Source organism: Haemorhous mexicanus, chromosome 1 (genome assembly GCF_027477595.1).
Source record: "Haemorhous mexicanus isolate bHaeMex1 chromosome 1, bHaeMex1.pri, whole genome shotgun sequence".
Lineage (NCBI taxonomy): Eukaryota > Metazoa > Chordata > Aves > Passeriformes > Fringillidae > Haemorhous > Haemorhous mexicanus.
This window is the reverse complement of record NC_082341.1, coordinates 39,415,329-39,433,603: the sequence shown is the minus strand read 5'-3', so window position 1 is coordinate 39,433,603 and position 18,275 is coordinate 39,415,329. Positions and strand designations below refer to the sequence as shown.

Below are 18,275 nucleotides of genomic sequence, written 5' to 3'. Positions count from 1 at the left end.
ATCTGAGGCATTTTCCAAATTTTTGGCGAGGGAAATTCTGGACGTGTAGCCTGCCAGAAAGGCGAGAGAAGAGCCCGCGGTTCCCACAGACACACAGTACCCAGTACCCGCTTGCTGCGAGAGATCACCACATTTCTGTGCGGGCTCAGAGGTCGCGACCGCTCCCATCTCGGAGCGCTGGGTCGCACGGAGCTCCCCACGGCCGCGGGACCCTTGAACCCCCGTTCCTGTCCCGGGCCGGGGGCACCCCGCACCCCGTCACAGCCCCCCCGGGGCAGCTCCAGCGCCACCCGCTACGGTTCCGGCCGGCGCCTCCCCGTGCAGCGGGGGCGTCGCAGCTCACCTGGGCGCAGCGGGCACCGCCGCCGTCCTGCAGCCCGGCTGCCGCCCCCGCTGCCATTTGTTGCTCGCTTTGGAGGGAGATGCCCTCTTCCCCCCTCCCCCCGCATCGCGGCCACCGCCGCCCGAACCGTAGCAACTGGTCCTGATAGGTCTCAAAGTGGAAAAATCCTACGGCAACACACACGGCGTCTTCCCTCCCGTCCCCGCCTCCGCCGCCCCCTTTCCCCGGCAGCCCCGCTCGGCGCCCCGGCCGCCGCCCGCACGCTGACCAGCGCGACCGACCTCCGGTAGCCCGCCCGCACCCGGCCGGGCAGGGACAGCGGCCGGGCGCGCCGGGAACACACACGCATGGGAGGGGCGCTTTATTTTCCACCCCTTTTTCTGATGTTGCTCCGGTACGGGATCGGGGGCCGCGGGTCTCAAATCCCTCGTTTGCTCCCAAACGAGAGGGTGTCAACCCCCTTCCCAGAGCCTCCGCCTCTGGATTCCCGCCCCATCTCCCCCTGCCTCGGCGGAATCCCGACCCCGCCAGCCCACAGGACTCACGGACCCCGGAGGTTCGCCAGCACGGGCTGGAGGAGGGGGCATCGCCGGTGGACCCTCGCCGATCGCTGCCGGGCAAGGTGGCACGGCACGGCACGGCGGTAGCCCCTCGGAGGCAGCAGCGCTGATCGCCTTCCCCCCCTTCCCTCCCCGTCGAGTTTCCTCCCGGAGCTGCCGCCCCCCACCCAGTGCATCCGCGGGGCGCCGCAACTCACATCGCGGCGCCTTCCCGCAAAACTTCTCGGCGTGTGGCCCCGGCGGCTCCGCTCCGCTCCGCTCGGCGCAACAGGCAGCGCTGCTCACCTGGCGCGGGGCCGCCGCGCCATGGGAGCGCCGGGCGGAGCCTGCGGGCGGCGCGGCGGGGCCGGGCGCAGCCAACGCCCGCCCGCCCTCCTGCCTCCGCCGGGCGCCCGCCGGGAGGCTGTGCCTGCCGCGCCGCCGCTCCCCTGCCCTGCGCTGCGGCTGCAGGCACGGAGGCAGGCGGGCAGGGAGGGAGGAGAGAGCGGGGCGGGGAGGGAGAGAAGGAGGAGACCTCCCTCTCGCTCCCACCGCGCAGCGGGGAGGTGCTGCCCGCGAGGGGTGATGCTGCCCGTCTGCCTCCCGGGGCTGGCTGTGCCTCTCACTCTCCAGCTTTAGGGGCAGGGCCGGGGCCGCCTGCGCCGAGCTGGCAGAGAAGGATAGCCTGGCCTGGCGGGAGCACCGTGGGGTGCCTTCAGAGGGTGCTTCTGCTCCCCCCAGTGCCCACCAGGTTCCCCAGCAAAATACGAATAAGGTTAACTGTTTTGCTCATCTGAGTGAATAGCTGTCATTGCCAATGTATAATGTATAATACTTGCTACGATAGGTGAACCTATGCTATGCTCATCCTCACCAACCTTTTGTGCTGATCCAGTTATTCACATCCTGCTTCGGGTTTACCACGGTTCTTGCAAGGAAGACTTTATTCTCCAAGAGGTGCTTCTGTGAAATGTGCTGTGTTGCAGCAGTTGCACGGCCTGTCATAACCCAGACTTTAGGAAACATCACTAGTTGATTGCCTCTCTTATTCGAACATACTTTCTCTGTTGTGCGCTTTTCTACTCTGGCTCTGCAAAGTAAACTTTCTATTCATTTTGAGCAGCAAAAATTTTGTTGCTTGTCTCTAGTTGAGAGCACGTGAGCAGATGGGTTTTAGAAAGATCCACCTTAGCTGGTTTGCTTTAAGGTGAAAGCTGCCTGAGATGCTGCAGGGAACAGAAAATGAATTGGCATTGATTTCCTCTGGGCTGGTTTTTTTTTGCCTCAAACTATACAAAACTGTTTTATCTCCATATCAGCCGTTGTCACAAAGAAACTTCTAGGTCAGAAGGACCAGAACACAGAGAGGTGGTCTTTTGAGGGAAGGGGGGGGCAAAAGAAATGCATTGCCAAATGTCAATTTTCATCATTAAACCTCAGTCCTGTGAGTTTTTATCCAAGTAAATATTTACCTCTCTGAGTAATCTATCTGAATCATATTAGCAAGATAATGCAGGACCAGGCCTTGGTACTATAGCAAAACTCACTGGTTTTTCTCCTAGGAATATTTGCCAATTTGTTCACGAACACTTGTGAACACTATCATCTTAAATTCTTATTAGTATAAGAGAAAATAACAAATACAAAAAGCAACTTGATAAAAATCACTTTCATTAGTCCCTTGCACAACTCTCACACTGACCGACTCAACCCAGGTTTGAAGACATAATCAGTTAAAAAATAAAAACCTAGTACATGACCATGCATTTCTTTTTGTTTGTGTTTGTGTGTTTGTGTCAAAAAGCTGATGAAACTGACTGAAGCCATGACTGCATTAGTAGCCCTGTATTGTTTGCAATAGGAAACAATTTTCAGGCTTTGTGAGTTTTATTCCTTTAGCTGAAACCTACTCAGATTCATTTTAAGGAAGAAAAATATTAATCATTGTTGATAACCCAAATCCAAAATCTAATAGGCAGCATCCCTTCCTTCAAATACAGCTTGTGTTCATATTTTTACTGTTTGGTATATAGATATATAGCAGCTGGGTGTAGTACCCAGAATGGATGCACTTAGTTGCAATACACCACAGTACCAGCATTGCAAACTTCCTAGTAGTGATTTGCTGTTGTTGAATATTTTGTAATGAAAAAGAATTCGCAAATCTTTTCATTTGGCTCGACACCCCCCCTCCCCTGATGTCCTAGGTTGACTTTCTGGATTTGTCATCTCCTTTAAAGCAGCAAGAAGTTTTATTGTTTAATATTAAGTTTTCTTGTTTAATAAACAGGTTTTTTCCACTTTTCTCCAAAGAAGTATTTTCTCCTAGACCAATTAAAAAAAGAGTAGTAGAATCCGATTTCCTAAAAAAGCCCTTTAGAAGTTCTCTCCCAAATTTGCCCTGAACCAAGACACCTAAAAAAAAAAAATATATATTAAAATGCAGTCATTTCCCTTTAAAATTGAACCTCTAGTGGTACTTTATGGAATGAACTGTTTGCATTGTTAAATATCACAAAAGTATAACAGAAGACTGATCTTAGCACGCATAACTTAATGCATTAGCCATGATGTCATTCACCCTAATGATTTAAGGGTAATTGCCAAGGAAAACAGAACTTCACAAAAAGATAGAAATAGTTTTTTGTTGTTGTTGACATTGCACCTAATATAAAGCTTTTTGACCAACTGCACATGTGTAGCTGGTTTGCAGGTTTGTATTCAAAGACTCACTCCTGAGAGCAGCTAAGCATCTACAACTTCAGTTGAAAAGTGGCTGCTTAGCAATCTCTGAAAAGAAGAACACAGTACTTTTTCTGGGGAAAATTACTGTAAAGGGATGCACAGCTACTTGCTGTTAAAAATGTCATAGATTTTTAAGGACTGAAATACTGCTGATGTCATGGTGGTTGTGTGCAGAAGAAAGACTATATTATCATTCTAAGTGAAAGAAACTTTGCTCCTTGAACAAACCCAGCAGCAGATTTGCTGACTGGCTCACAGGCATCACCTGTCCATTTTACATAAGTAGAAGTGAAAGGATTAGTCCTCTGTTAGGAAGGAGTGTAAGTTTAAAGGATAAGGAGAAAATAATTTGGCTGCCCTCAGATAAGAAAGAAAATGTTAATATTTGCTGACTTCTACACATAGTTAGGAGAATCAGGGAGCATTAAATAACAGGGGATAGCAGATGGTTCTTCAGTTTCCCTCATAAAATAATTTTGATGAGTGTTTGTAAATATGTAAGGGCCCGGTAGTACTGATCTTTACACAAATTATTTTTTTCTAATGCAAAAAACCCTGCATAATTCAGCAAGGCTGTTTGTGAGTAGGGATTATTCATATAAACAAGACTTTACAGGATTAGATCCTAAAAAATGTATAAATATTAACAAAATATTTCAATGGCTAAATTAAAGAATCATCTGGTACCATCTATTCCCTTTATTTTCTGAGACATTATTAGCTTTTTACAAAATTAGCGAAGAATTACTGCTTCTTCCAGTGCTGAGATAAATTGAGTGACCTTCTCTTTATCCCTTGACTAATATTCCTTTCATTACAGGATCAATTCTTTTCATAGCCAACAGTAGTATGAAATTAATATTCTAGATGTTGGTACATTAAAGAGCTAAATCTCACAACGTTTTTAACTCTAGTAGCACATGCTTAGGAGTTTAGAGGGAATATTCTGTTCATGGTCCAGAGTGTGATTTTTTTTGTAGAGAGCAGTGCAAAGACATGACAGGGGCACATTCTCCCTGTGGGATTACTCCATACTCCAAGGGAAGACACAGGCAGGGCCCAGAGCAGTAGTCTGTGTTGAGCCAGGAGAACAGCAAAAAGCATGAAATTTTGCAACCTGGAAATACGAAAAAACCCACAAACCACAATGTTTACACTATAGCTGCATTCCTAAATTGTATACATGTTTCTGCTCTCCCTCTAGGCTTGAGGGTACCAGCAGTCCTCATTCTCCTCTCAGCCCATGGGTGCTGCTACTGCTTGTATAGGTGATGAGCTTTTGCCCTGAGAAGATTAGTAATGAATCAAAGGCCTCTTTACAGAGGGCCAGTACAAATCCATTGTGTCTCTTAATCTTTTTAAGCTCTGTGCTGGCAATGTGCAGACCATCTAAGCAGAGCTACTCTCACAAGGCCTGGAGGACTGGGCATTAAACACTCCCTTCAAGAAGCACCAGTAGTTTCTGTTGATCCTGTATTTAGGAGATTCCATCATTTGAAAGCTTTTGTCATTCTTTTACTTAGTCCCTTCATAGAAAAGAGATGAAGTGACTTTTAGGAGAGAGTTTCTGTTTTAAATAACAGAAGATCCTTAGACTGTCAGTAATTCATTAACTCTGAGAGAGAAACAGTGGTTGTAAATAAGCTCAACTAGTTCAGCTCATACTCTACCTAGCTCTGATTTAGAGAACAATATAAGTAGGGAAATATATTTTTCTGCTATGTGCCTGCCATCCATTAGCTGAAACTGATGTTTTGGTCTTCTCACAAAATAGCATGAGTTTCTGGGATACTTAAATATTAGAAAAAGAATAAATCTATTTAATCCTGGTCAAAACAGGTCAGTGGCAGTTAGTTCTCAACACGCACACTTCTGGAATTTGTGGTTATTTTGAAGATTTATATAAAATATTACAGGTCTGCAGGAGAAAAGCAGCTGTATTGATAGGAGATACTTGGATTTCTGCAAGGCAGTTAATACCACATGACATTTTGATTTCAAGTCTTGCATTACATGGAATTAACAGGTCACCTATTGTGAGAATTAAGAAGTGTCTCACTGACAAATTTCAAAATGTCGCCTTTTAATGGGGAGATTTCATTCAATGTGAGGAGATTTCCAAGCAGAATCAGAAACAGTCTTGCTTGATACTGTTTTCTTTTGTTTTCAGCACTTTGGGCCATGAGATAGAATCTTTGCTTTAAAGGCTTGCATATAACACAATAAATAAAGAAGATGCATTACTTCTCAGTAATTTGATTTGGCTAAATGATCACTGTCCAACAGGCAGCACACTAAATTCATTTCACTACAGTCCAAAAGCATGTAGGAATGGACACTGTCTCGGAGAGCAGAGACTCAGGGGATGATAAAAAGTGATTATCCTAATTACCCTGTACATGAGGTCTCAGTACTTTGGTGAGGAAAGGATTCAGCACAGTCCCTGCATGTTTCCAAGATATCAAGCACAGTTTTGGTGCCTGCACTTTAAAGAAGATGAGAAAATGTTGGAGAAAATCCAAATATTTTGTATGTCAAGTACAAGTCTTGAGATAGGAGGCTTAAAGAGCTGGACATATTCTACTTAAGAAAAGAGTGAGAGGATGCAGGGAATAGATAACAACAATGAGCTTTTTCACTCTTGCTGACGAAAGCACAACTAAATCCAGTGACTGGAAGTTTCAGGTTAGATGTAATCAACCTTGAAATCAGATGCAATTTTCTAGCAGTAAAGGTAATTAAACTCTGTAACAGCTTATAAAGGGAGGTGGTGCACTCACCATTGTTTGATCTTGTCCTAAAAAAGGCTGTCTTAAAGGCTGTCTTTCTTAAATACAGCTTTACTTCAGCTTCTGGGAGAACTTCTAATGGACAGAGCAGGCTCAGGGAGGGGAGGAGGGTCACATCAGGCTAGATCCACTGGTGATCCCTCTGGCCCCATCCATTAGAACAATGCATCTGTGCAACTTCTTCCATTATGGCTGGAACAAGATGGCTTAAATTGCACCCTGCCCACTCAGACATTTTCTTGCTGGCATTAAGGTACTAAGTATAATCAAATCCCATACTTGAGAGCTCCAGTTGGCTGCCTACAGCAGAGAGGAAGAATCTCTTCTCCACTCCTCTGAGAGATATTTTGTCTCATATATTCTGCAGAAGAACTTTTTGCCTTCCCTTGAACCATGTATTATTTATCTTGCTGTAGCCAGGAAGAGATTAAACCAATGCAGAAAATTATTTCAGACATCTGATGCTTGGGTTTGAATTAAGCCCAGTCCAGAAACAGTAGAAATTTTAATAGCTCAGACTGGCAAGCATGGTGGATATTTTGCATGGATTTTTTTTTCTGTGGTTGTCTGGGCATGCCTAATCAGTTCTCAAGTATCATAGGAAGCTCAGGTACTGTTTTAGGTGCTATTTTAGGTTGGTTTCTCAAGGACTAAAAGACTATGGGCTAATGAAAATGGTTCTCTCAGCCTTGGTGTACATGTACATTTATTAGGCACCTATATGCAAGACAGATCAGACATGCTGATGATCTCTCTTGGCCTTAATTTTAAGAAAATTTAAAACTTGTACATAACAACAGCCTCCAATATCCAGGGCTCTCAGACCATGGTTACACCATAGCCACAAGCCCCAAATAGTCTCTAGTGCCACTGGTCAGAGATAGAAGAACTCACTTAGAATTCAAAACCCAAGCAATTCCCACCAAAACTTAAAAATACACATGCACAAAATATTGCCAATTGCTTGCAGGTATGTGCCTTGCAAGCATCAGAAGAAGTGATCAGAGCTATCTGCCTGTAGTAGAAGAGACCTGTCCTCACAGCCTCTGCCATCAGTAGTCCCATCCTGCCTAGGCTGACAGACACAACTGCAGGACAGAGTGACAATTTGGTTGTGGAAAAGCCCTACTGAAAACAGGTTTCTGAAGACTTCCAGCCTCAACCTAGGAGGTGTTCCATCTTCATGGCATGAGGGTGCTCAGCATCCCTGCATGAAAACTTGGATATTTAACACCTTCTCTGGCAAAACATTTATAAACACACCATGTTGTTTTGGTGTGTTTGGAAAGTGTGAGTGGCTGCATCCAGAAAAACAATTACTGAATAAACATAAATTAGCTGTTTCTTTGTGTAGACTGACATAATTAGTGAAAACTTGTTTCTAACATCTTACCCAAAGAGTCCTAAAAAGGAATGAGAGAAGACCAACTCAGACTGGTGAAACAAGGTAGAAACACACCTCCATGACTTACTGCCTCTGAATAATATACTTGTAAAATGTGTTGTAGGTATCACTAGTAAGTGCAATGAGCAGTGTGACACTGCAAATTATTTAAAAACAAAAATGGTGTTGTAGATCCCCAAGACGTTTGCACCTGGAAGCCTACAAAATCACAGTAGGTATAGCTTCAGATAATGCCTATCATTGCAGAAAGTGGGTATTTTTGTTGCTGAAGGGTAGGAGAAAAGGACACATTATAGCCTTAGCTCATCAATATATTCTTCTTAGTTTAGATTTGTCACAGGTTTCTCTTAAACTACAATTTTACTTAAGAAATGGGCTTGTGTCATTGAGTGTATGTACAGACTGCTAATGATGTTTTCCAAGCAATTCCTCTGTTGCATTATCTTTGCTGTCATTTTTAGTAGCTGGATGGAAAAGACGTTTCCATAAGGAATTGCTGTTTATGATGGGACATATAAGAAACAACCAGCACTATCCCAGAAGCAGATTGCGGGCTGTCTGGACAGAAGATGAGAAACTTTGGTGAATTTATTGTCTTCCTTAAACAGAAAGGGGAAAAAAAAAAAACACTTTAAAATGTAGTCCAGCAACAACTGACAGTAGCATAACAGCTATGCATTTCAGCATAGATGAAATGTGGATGAGATGTGGACATTTGAGACACTGTTCAGAGGATATTGAAGATATTTCTTTCTTTATGTACAGTATCATGAGGACTTACAGAACCTGATTGCTTGATAGAATTCACGTGGTACCCAGGATGTGCTGTCTTGAGTCTTTCAGAATAATTGGCTTGACTGACTGGTTTTAGGTTGGATTTTTTAAATTATGTCTATTATTGTTATGTACAAAATGCTAAGCCAAATTTGCTGGGATATTGTGCATATTTACAGAAAATGCATATTTTCCCACATATTTATGTGGTATTTTTACATTAATAGAAGTATGGTGTGCCCCAAAGAGGCTGCCAACCTAAGATGCTGATCCTGTATTTACACATCTGCTCAATACAATATGCCAAGAGTACTAAGAGTACTGATATTGACTTCAACTGAGCCTTTTAAAGGTTTTAAAGTAAACTATGTGCCTAAGTCTTGTGTTGAATGACTACACAACAACAATAACAATAATTGTAACAATACCTACAGAAACACTAGGAGAACAAAATATGTAGGTTAAATGATACCTCATTCTTAGGTATTCCTAGGTAAAATGGGAAAGTATATGCAATTTACTTTCAAGGTAGATCTGGCTCACAAGATGAAACATGCTCCATAAAAGCAGTTATTGCTATGAGATCGCTATTGTTTTTCTGCAGCCAGTTTGTTGAAAAAAAGTGCTTTTATCTTCCTTGAAATTGTCTCACAAGAAAATTATATTTTGGTGTAATAACAGCTGTGTTCTGATATAGAAAAATATGTTATGGTGTAATAACAGGTATTACAGGGGAAATGACATGATCTGTAGTAACATATATATATATATATATATATATATATATATATATGTGTGTGTGTCCTATGTGTGAAGATTTCCTTCTCTTCTCAGATATTAGCTATCCCTTTTTATTACTCTTCTCTGGTGCTGAACACTAGGGAGACAAGTCTGAAACCCTAAGATGTGCATTTTTCCGTAGTAATAAATCAAACTCTGAAAAGAATCTGGTGGAGATTTAACACAGTTTGTGAAGCAAGTTAGAAACACACCTCCATGTGTGATTCTTATTATCACCTTTCAACAGTCTCCTATTTGGAGAATTTTGCAGAAAGTCCAATGTGAACTCCCCCACTGAATTAAGTTTTGCCAGTACAACCAGGATGGAGAAGCGCCATAAAAGAACTAGAGGTCCAGAGAAAATGACATGCATGAACACTGTCTTTCTGGTTTTTTTTAGGAAATCAGAGAGGCAGAACTTTCTGCAAAGAAACCCACTAAGGGATTTTTTTGTTACAAGGCACTGATCTTAGGCACATTGCCAAAGCTGAAGTTACAAACTCATGATAGATACACAGTGATCCACAACAGCAATGGTAAAACAAAAGAAAATATGTTCAAGTAACCAGAAATCTTTGGAGCATAATTGCCTCATTTCTTCTGGATGTCAATAAGATCAGACATTTTCACTCTTGTTTAACTAATCTAGTTAACTAACACAAGTCCTGGCTAGCCTTCTCATTCACTGTTGTGTTAAAAGGCACTAAAGGTTGCCATCCATAGTGTTTAACTCAAAATAACCATTAGATCCCACTTAAAATCAGTGGTCTGCCAAGAACTCGTTCAGATTCAGTGGAGTATCTGAAGCTGTTAGCCACACTGATCATTAATCAGAAGGGACAATTTGCCCCAGATTCCCAACAGGCCAGAGAAAATGCCCCATGTGTTCAGGGTTTTTCTGGTTGTGGGAAATGAGCCTGGTCACAGCATTTGTCTGAGTTGTCTTCCTCTCTGAAAAACAGCTGGAGCTTAGACCCTCTTTATTTTCCTATTATATTTTAAGGGAGTCAGTTATTCTGTGGCATATTCATTTCATTCAATTGTAAATAAGTAAACAGGATTAGACCAAGGATTTGGCCTGACTCTTGCTAGCTTGGGGGAAACAGTAAGACAAGATCCCCAAATAATAGTGCTGTCAGCTAACAAATTAGTTCACTAAGAGCACAATCTCATGAATAAAGTCATTTTAAAAGTGCCTAAAATCATTAGAATTCGTTTTAAAATGGTCTCTGGGAAGTAGCTGGGCAGAGACTTAAAGGAAGATAATGAGAGAGAGCAAGATAGAAGTGAGGACATTAAACAGACTGATTAATAAAATATGAACACAGATAAAGCTGTGCAGCTGGGGTTTTACACTACTATTTAAAAATAGCCATACATATAATTCTGACACTGAGCCTATATCACTTTAAATCTTTTAGAAACATATTAAAATTACTCAAAGAGGGACCGTTTTCAGAAGCTCCCTGGACTTATGCATGATAACTAAAAAAGTGTTTCATTGTAAATCCCTCTGTCTAGTTCAACAATATTATCTGCTTAAAGACAACCCTCAGAGGACAAAGTCACAACCTTCATCTGGCAAAGTTATTGTCCAGTGATGATACATTGTTTGTGCTTGCAGAAATGCAGCATAAGCACAGTAATACTGGATCTTATATAGGATGCTACATTGTCAGGACAAAAACATCAACTACATGATTGTTTTTACTAATAAGACATTTCTGATACAGCATTGTTTGTCTAAAACCAAAGACAGATCCATTTAAAAAATCAAGGAGAACAGGTAAAGAAAGAGTCAGCTGTACATCAGTTTTCCAGTTTAGAACAAATTTTCTCTAGATCATATGGAAACATTATGAAAATATGTGTAAAAATTAATTTGAGGAAAATGAGTGCTTGAAAACATTTTGATCATAAGATCTCTGTATATACATGAGATTAGAAGATCACGATCTTGGAAATAATATGATTCAGTAAAAGACAGGGTGGAAAGAAATTCTTTAACTCATTTGGAACTGTATAGTGGAAAAGAAAAAAATAACTGAATTTGAGGGTCTTATTAGTCATCACTGAGTCAAGACATGTATCTGTATCTGACCTATAAAGAACCAGATTTTTTACGCAGCATTCCTCTCTTCCCTGTTGGGCATGCTAAACAGCACCAGGTTTCAGAACAGCATCCACCCCTGATGCAGAAAGAGGCCTGTGCAATTTTCTTCCATTTAACCCTTCAAGACAGAACTAAAGTGGGATCTTTATCTTTTCTAAGTCAAGCACTGATTTACATCTGGTTCCTTGTTTGCTGTCTTACGTTTATATGCACTGGGGAATCTCCTTGTGGAGAGGTTTAGAGCACAATTACTGTGCACACTTTGGAGGGTGAGTCAAAACATGGCCCCTGTTACCACAGAATGGCAATGAAGAAACAGATTAATTTCATGAGGGGTGCCCGTTTTAATGGGCCTTTCCATACTTCTTACAGATTGGTTTGAATTGTTTTCATCAAGAGTCTATTAGTTCAGGAGTTTAAGAGTGCCAAGCAGCTCTGCTCTAGGCTAGTATTTGGCACCCCACTCCACCAGCACAAGAGTGGTTTATTTGGACAGTTTTCTAAAATAAATAGCTCAACTCTTACCCAGCTCAAAGACAAGCTAAAATGCTCGTGGAGGTTTTCAGATTTTAGGAACTGCATTCAGATTTTACAAGGCATCTTTGTCTTTAAAAGCTAACTGCTCAAGAAGATGGTGTTCATAATCTGAGGTAATGCTCAGGCCAAATTAGGCAAGAAACATTGCAATATTGGCATTCCCAATACTAGTTGGCAAAAAATAATGTTCAGAGATAGTGCAGTAAACGGTTGAAATTCCATGGAATTTGGTTTTAAATATCTGTTGATAACAACATGAGTCATTTGACATGGTGGGGTATGATGATGAATTGCACTCTGTGCTCCTTTGTAAGATGTTTTGAGTGTCAAAGAACTCATGTTCTCACCTAACTACATGTAGTTGTTATTGTTTAAGAAAGATAAAATTCAGTACAAAATTAAACATTTTTGGCCATTACAGGTCTTCAAAGAAAAAAATCTTTGTGCCGAAAATTATTTCAAGAAAGATGAATTTGAAAACTCTTGCAGTGCGTGTATATATATATGTGTATATATATATATATATATGTATGTGAAATGCATCATATACTGTATACACTTGACTGGGAATGCATTTTCTCTTTTATTTTTTTCCCTGTGGCAGTTATTCCTTACATTTTCAGAACTAAGAAAGAAGTATATTTGGAGGTGTACTGCTAAAAGTCTTGCAACTGCAAATTTAGATTTATAGGCTTTGAATCAAATAATCAGATGACTCATGAAAATGGTAATAGGCCATTAGTTATTACCAACAGGTAATATGCTCCTTAGCCACAATTGTGGTGAAGCTGTTGCTCAAAGTTGCTCTAAGTCTCAGGTCACTAAACAGGCCTTGCAGAGCAGTCACTAGCCTGGGGAATAAGTGTAAACTTTCTCAGATTGCAAGTGAGTGGTCACATCTGGGGGATATTTCATGATCATTTTCCCAGTCCCATCAAAAGCAGAGCAGTGAAGAGCACCAGGTGACCCTCTCATAAGCCATGCTTATCCATTGCTCATTTATGCAGCCCTCCAAACTACATCATTTGTGGCTGCTACAAAGTAGGCACATGCTAACTCCCTAAATATTCCTGTGCAGACTTTGCACTGGAGCTGCCCTGGCTTCCAATCCATCAGCAGCATCCAAGCTTTCATTAATGCCCAGGGTCTAGCAAACTCTGCCTGCTGCCTCTAAGTCACCAGTGGCTGGTTGTCATTAAGGGCAGCAGGCAGAGTGGGACAAGGGAAGCATTTTGTCTTTTTGGAACAAGATGGTGACTTCTCGAGATTGGGATCAAGTTGGAGCAAAAGAAATAGCGAGACTGCACATTTTCTTTCACTTCTCTGGAACAAATAGGGAATTATTAAACTCTCTTATTTCTGCCACCTTCAGGAAAACTGTGACAGTCTATATGAGTACCTGCAAGTGGTAACTTTCATAAGCATTGAAACATGTGCACAAAACCATTGCATTTGTTGTTTTGGAAGAAAATTCTGTATTGAAAAGGGTGGCATAGGTTTTATGAAACAGCCCCATTTCTGCAGCCTGCAGACCTTACTGTCTCTTTTGCTGTGGATTGCTGGCAGATCTGCACTTCCTCAGGCGTGGACACTCTCTTCTCTTGCATCCCCCCAAACAAAGCGTGGGATGAAGGAAAAGTACTCCATCTCAATTTTTTCAAAATGTATCTACCTTTAAATCTCTTTGGCATTCACAAACAGGCTCCCTTGCAATTACTGGCAATTATATCTATTTCTAGAGTTGTCTAACGCACTTCAAAAAGCGGCAAGGGATCCAATAAAACCAGGGCTACTATACATCACTTTCATTAAGAATCAACACTTTAATTGCCATGACTTACTACTTCAGTGCTTGCAAGATGGGTGGTGTCACCCTTGAGAATTTTCCAGGCAAGGTTTCTACTAAAATTTAGTCTCTCAGACTATATTTATTTCAGTTTCTTGGGAATGGAAGACCAGACAGTGATTGGACAAGAAAAATGCAATGCTGGAGAGAAGACAGAATGATTGAGAAACATTAGCTCAGGGATACATGTGTATGGAACAAGTGTATTACCTTGGAAAGAACACCTTATGCTGTAATATCTTACATGACATGAAATCCAAAAAGGCAACTGGAAGAGTGTGACCCTGCACCAGTTTAACAAGGATTATTGCATTTTGATTATTTCTCCTGTAGACTGGAGACTCCTCATATTGAACAGGTGTTGTGCTCTCTGTGGACTCCACACAGATACCCCCAAAAGCACTTGTGGCCTTGTCATTAATACTGGGTTTCTATATACCATATTTTTGAAACTTATGTTTCAGTAAAATCAGCATAAATGAAGGAACACTTGGAATTACCCATGGCAACCTCAGACTTTTCTGGCCCTGTTAAAAGAGACATTGGGATAGTCACAAATTTTCTCTCTAAGCGAACATAGGATCAGGAATAGCTATTCTGCATCTATAGAAAGTCATGGGATTTTGATCATATGAGAGAAGAGCACTAACTAGGAAATGAAAATGGGTCTGTACTGTAGAGGAGGTACTTAAAAGATATCTTTAATTTTCCTGCAGTCCAGGATCGTTATAGAGCTTGGCCATCATTGGAAGCTCTTCTGGGCTTTATCACAATGAGCAAAGATTAGCTGTTATTATTCAGCATCTGCTTCAGTGTTCTAAATATCCTATAAAATTCTGAGCTTTACCTAATTAGGCTAGAAGGAGAAACAGACCAATAAATCTATTTTTATTATGATTAAGTTATTTAAGTTTGGGAGTAAATAAATGTTAAATAAAAAGCGTGGGAATATTAGCCAATCATCTTCCAACCATAAGAGTATGGTATTAAGAAGCAGACTGGAGTTTAGAACTGTTGTTCAAAAAGATTCTTTTTCTTAATCTTAAAGCAAATAGAATAGTCTTTTTTTTTTAGTCAGAAGTGCCACCCAGAGTAGAGCTTGCCAGTGTAGTTGAAGTGATGCTTAGCCCCTTTCTTACACAGAGAAGCTGTTGAAAATGCTTTGTACAAATTCTCTGAAATCACTGATTGGTTCCAACAAGCTTCTTGATGGGACTAAAGAGGCCATCCTTAACCTTGTGTGCCCTAAATGGTTTGGAATTTGAGAAATGCCCTGCACTTCCACGTCCTAGTGCCACTGGGGAGATAAGCAGAGATTCATAAAGAGAGGTGCTGGCTTGAAAACCTCTGTGTAGGTTTAGATCTTGCTCTCAGCCATGCACTCTGCATCCTGCTCTGCACTCACTTTCCCTCTTGCAGTTAAGGCAGGGTGGGCTTCAGGACGTACATTTATGGGTGCCTTTCTTCTATTCTTACCCTATGAATTCTTAGTGCTGATGCTGGGATAGGTGTTTTGACCTATTTTCATAGCTGGACACGTACAGATATATTTTGAAACTGTGAATCTAAATAATACCCATGTATGATTAGGAGACAGAATGAGGACTGCAGAATTAAAATTCCCGAGAGTTGTTATTAGACTCCTTTTCCTCAGTGCTGCAACTGAATTACATGTCAGGAGACCTGTGCTGTGAAGAACTGCTCTGGCATGTGGGCAGCTGTATGGCAGGATGCCTGGCAGCCAGGCAATTGATCTCTCCTTGCTACCAACTGCATCCAAAAACCACTCTCATCCCAGGGGTGGAAGGAACACTCACTTCCCAGTCTTCTGAACCAAAGGAAGACTGTGGTCTACCAGCAAACAACCTTAGTGAACATTATGCTATGAGTACTAGTGACAGCAACACAACTTTCCAGTTTTGGTTGGGCCCATGTCTTATTTGACATCCCTTCACTGGCAAAGACATGTTCTGTCTGAATGGAGCAGATGCAAATGGTCTGGATTCATCTTTGCACCTTTCTTCATGTGTTTCTCCTCAATAACTTGGGGGTAGGGCTCTGTAAGGCCCTACTACCAGTTATAAATAGCACTATAAGTAGAACAGACACTGGGACGCCAGCTGCAGAAGGAGCAGTCCTGAACAAGCTTTTTAGGTTCATAGCAGAGAAGAAGGAAGACTTCTAAAATTTTAGTCACTGAATATTGGAATCTATCTTTTCCAAGGACTAACCATGTCATACTATAGCACAAGCTTTTCAGCTTGGAAGACAGCTGAGAATGGATGCATCTCTGTGCATGCCATTGTAGTCATTGAATACAAAATCATAAACACATCACAGCCTGATTATTTACAACATTCAAATTCACTGACCTTGCATTTCTAGGAGAAAAAAAAAAAAAAAAGGTAGAAATACCAGGTTTCCCATATTGAGGTTTCAGAATATTTTCCAATGGTGACATTGCTGTTACATGTTTGATACTGATACAAGGTGAGTTGCTTGATAGTAATGCAGCCATACTTTCATTTATAGTACAAAAGACCTAGAGACATGAAGTTACATACATTAATAACCCAAAAAAACTAAGCATATCAAATGGGTTTTACCTTTCTTGATTTATGTAAAATCTAGTAATTCAGTAGCAACTCAGACATTAAACTTTTTTTTTTTTGCAAGCTGTAAGGATAAGGAGATAAATTTCAGTTCGAATCTCCCCAAAAACCCTCATTCATACCATAAATAGGTTATTTGAGTGTGAATCTTTGCAAAGACTGGCTGTGAGAAAAAAACAGCCATTAAAATGGGGTCACGAAACATAAACCTTCAGAGAAGGCATCAGTATGCTTCACTCCTGCAACAACCTCCAAGGAAACCATGCTGCTCAGAGTGTTTATGTCTGGAATGATATCTGTTTGCTGGCTTCAGATCAGTGAGGAGGAACTATAGTGCCTTCTCTTTTTTCCCAGCCCTATCTGGCTGCCAGTGTCTCTGAGCTGTCAAGGAACAAATGCTCTGACTTCATTTTGTGCGCTCTTTCCTCTGTATTCTGACAACGCCTCTCAGGTTCACAGATGTGTCAACCCCATTGTAATGATTTCTGCCAAAGCAGATGCTCTGAGGAATTAAATGTGGAGATATATGTTAAAACTGCCTTTCATATTCATCAGAGATGCCAAGCCCCTGAAAGAAATTCCTAAGTAATAAACACATCTGTAATGGTTGGAGGTGGGTTTTTTTTTGCTTCTACAGGTAACACTTTGTGTAAAGTAAGTCCTCTTCACTCTAGTTTTCTTATCTGAGAGAAGGAGAGGTCACAAAAATCAGAACTTAAAAACTGACAGAATCTTACCATTAAACCAGTTACAATCAGAAATCTAATTTCTTTTCAGAGGAGCAGTGGGATTGCATAAAACAGGATTACTCCATTTCCAGTTTATCATGCCAGCCTAACATCTTCAACAGTCCTGTATTATTTTCACAGGTGTTTTTACCACCTATGTTAATAGAGAAAATTATGTCCCAGTCAGCAAGAAAAAAAAAAAGTCTGAATGAGGAATGGTTTCTTATGAATGGAAAATACTTAGTGCACATACATACATCCCAGGAGTACAACACCCTTCCTTAGGAAGAACTTCTAATTGTTTTTCTTCAGCAAAGCCTTTGGGATCTCTATAAATTAGGTCTAGTGGGTAGGCTTTGTCAATCCAACAGTTTCCATAAAGTAAAAATTTTAACTGCTCCATTTCTCTCAAAGGGATTTGATTATTTAAAAGAGAATGGGAAAAAAAGAGTGAGAGATATAGAGAAGGAATAGCAACTCATGGTATTTAAATAAATGTCAGCTCCAGCCAACTTGACCTTCACTTCAAAGATGTTTTTTTTTCAGAAGGCCACTTTCCTAATTTCAGAACAAAATTTCATGAGCTTATGTTTGGAAACATTTCCATAACATTTTGTAAACTACCTCTCACCACCCATATTTAATCTATAGTCATATTCTTCCTTAGTAGCTCCTGCCTGAACTTCCATTTGATCTCATTCCTGTCCAGCAATGTAAAACTTACAAGTCCTGCACTAGTGAGAGGCCTTAAGACCACTGCTCTCTATTGCACTCAGACACAGCAGACAACTTTGGATAAATTAATTAATGTTTCAATATAGGTGCAGTACTTTTTATTCTTGCGTTTAATCCATCCACCTGAAGTCAGTGGAAGCTGAATTAGCTCATGCACTTTCAAGTGACTCATCAGACATGCATTTGCTCCATGAAGGGCATCTCCTCCTGCCCTCTTCCATGAAGGCACAGTGCAACCAGGGCAGTACTCAAAAAGGAGGCGGGTGTCCAAACTTGCCATGTCCTTTTCTCACTACCAAATATATCCTCTCTAGGATCTTGCCTATATT

The 18,275-nt window shown here is 41.2% G+C and overlaps 1 protein-coding gene across 1 annotated transcript in view; it reads right to left on the bottom strand.

Annotated features, from left to right (window-relative positions):
- Window positions 1-1,228, bottom strand: part of LRRC3B (leucine rich repeat containing 3B) — a 44,587-nt gene extending 43,359 nt beyond the window's left edge. The window contains exon 1 of the mRNA XM_059846519.1: window positions 1,101-1,228. The gene's annotated coding sequence lies outside the window, so the exon portion shown is untranslated. The remainder of the gene's footprint in view (window positions 1-1,100) is intronic.
- Between the last annotated feature and the right edge of the window lie 17,047 nt (window positions 1,229-18,275).